Source organism: Schistocerca americana, chromosome 4, assembly GCF_021461395.2.
Source record: "Schistocerca americana isolate TAMUIC-IGC-003095 chromosome 4, iqSchAmer2.1, whole genome shotgun sequence".
Classification (NCBI taxonomy): Eukaryota; Metazoa; Arthropoda; class Insecta; order Orthoptera; family Acrididae; genus Schistocerca; species Schistocerca americana.
In genome coordinates, this window is record NC_060122.1 from 819,306,187 (window position 1) to 819,308,564 (window position 2,378).

Below are 2,378 nucleotides of genomic sequence, written 5' to 3' on the forward strand. Positions count from 1 at the left end.
GAAGATTAGACGGGTAGATCGCGTAATTAACGAGGCGGTACTGAACAGAACTGGGGAGGCAAGAAATCTGTGGCACTACTTGACTAATAGAAAGGATCGGTTGCTAGGACCCATTCTGAGAAGTCAATGGATCACCAATTTAGTACTGGAGAGAAGTGTGGGCGGTAAAAATGTATAGGGAGACCAATAGATGAATACAATTCGCAGATTCAGTTGGATGTATACTGCAGATTCGGAGATGAAGGGGCTCGCGCAGGATAGAATAACATGGACAGCTGCATCAGACCAGTTTGCAGACTGAAGACCACTTTAGCGACAACCCACCCAGCAACAGAATATGAAGAGGCGCGCACTGGGTAGAGTAGCACGGAGAGCTGCATCCGACTGAAGACCATTACAGCAATAGGAGCAGATCGCCTTCACCACGAAAGCAGCAGGCGGACGAGCGACAACCACTTGGCTGGTTTTTCTGGCAAAAGTCGCACCGTAGCGAAAGTACGTTTGGGAGAGCGCGACGTTGCCAGCGGCGCGAATAATTCGCGAACTGCGCAGTATACGCGGCGGAGGCGGGGCGCTGGCGGCGGCCCAGGGGCAGAAATAGCGCCGCCGCAGCCCTGCCCTCTCCAGTGTTTACAGCCCGGCCGAGCCCAAAGTTGGCCCGCGCAGCGCCAGCTCTGTTTCCACCCGCCACTGCGCCTTCCTGTGAATGCCGTCTTATCTCTCCATCAATGTTTACCCCCGTGCACCGCAAGCCAGCCTCGAGTGTGTGGCGTGTGGTATCCACGTCGCGTGCCCGGCTCAATCAAACGAAGACGAGTACTAGAATGCCGATTGTTAATATGCACTACTGGCCATTAAAATTGCTACACCAAGAAGAAATGCAGATGATAAACGGGTATGCATTGGACAAACATATTATACTAGAACTGACATGTGATTACATTTTCACGCAATTTGGGTGCATAGATCCTGAGAAATCAGTACCCAGAACAACCACCTCTGGCCGTCGAACAGAGCTTGGATGGCGTGTACAGGTACAGCTGCCCATGCAGCTTCAGCACGATACCACATTTCATCAAGAGTAGTGACTGGCGTATTGTGACGAGCCTGTTGTTCGGCCACGATTGACCAGACGTTTTCAATTGGTGGGAGATCTGGAAGATGTGTTGGCAGGGCAGCAGTCAAACATTTTCTGTATCCAGAAAGGCCCGTACAGGACCTGCAACATGCGGTCGTGCATTATCCTGCTGAAATGTAGAGTTTCGCAGGGGTCGAATGAAGGGTAGAGCCACAGTTCGTAACACATCTGAAATGTAACGTCCACTGTTCAAAGTGCCGTCAATGCGAACAAGAGGTGACCGAGACGTGTAACCAGTGGCACCCCGTACCATCACGCCGGGTGATACGCCAGTATGGCGATGACAAATACACGCTTCCAATGTGCGTTCACCGCGATGTCGCCAAACACGGATGCGACCATCATGATGCTGTAAACAGAACCTGGATTCATCCGAAAAAATGACGTTTTGCCATTCGTGCACCCAGGTTCGTCGCTGAGTAACCATCGCAGGCGCTCTTGTCTGTGATGCAGTGTCAAGGGTAACCGCACCCGTGGTCTCAGAGCTGATAGTCCATGCTGCTCCAAACGTCGTTTATCAAAGTCGGAAAAATGATGGTACGCATTTCTCCTCCTTACACGATTGAATCTCAATGTAGACAAGTGTAATGTGCTGCGAATACATAGAAAGATAGATCCCTTATCATTTAGCTACAAAATAGCAGGTCAGCAACTGGAAGCAGTTAATTCCATAAATTATCTGGGAGTACGCATTAGGAGTGATTTAACATGGAATGATCATATAAAGTTGATCGTCGGTAAAGCAGATGCCAGACTGAGATTCATTGGAAGAATCCCAAGAAATGCAATCCGAAAACAAAGAAGGGAGGTTACAGTACACTTGTTCGCCCACTGCTTGAATATTGGTCACTAGTGTGGGACCCGTACCAGATAAGGTTGATAGAAGAGATCGAGAAGATCCAACGGAGAGCACCGCGCTTCGTTACAGGAACATTTAATAATCGCGAAAGCGTTACGGAGATGATAGACAGACTCCAGTGGAAGACTCTGCAGGAGAGACGCACAGTAGCTCGGTACCGGCTTTTGTTAAAGTTTCGTGAACATACCTTAACCGAAGAGTCAAGCAGTATATTGCTCCCTCCTACGTATATCTCGCGAAGAGACCATGAGAATAAAATCAGAGAGATTAGAGCCCACACAGAAGCATACCGACAATCTTTCTTTCCACGAACGATACGAGACTGGAATAGAAGGGAGAACCGATAGAGGTACTCAGGGTACCCTCCGCCACACACCGTCA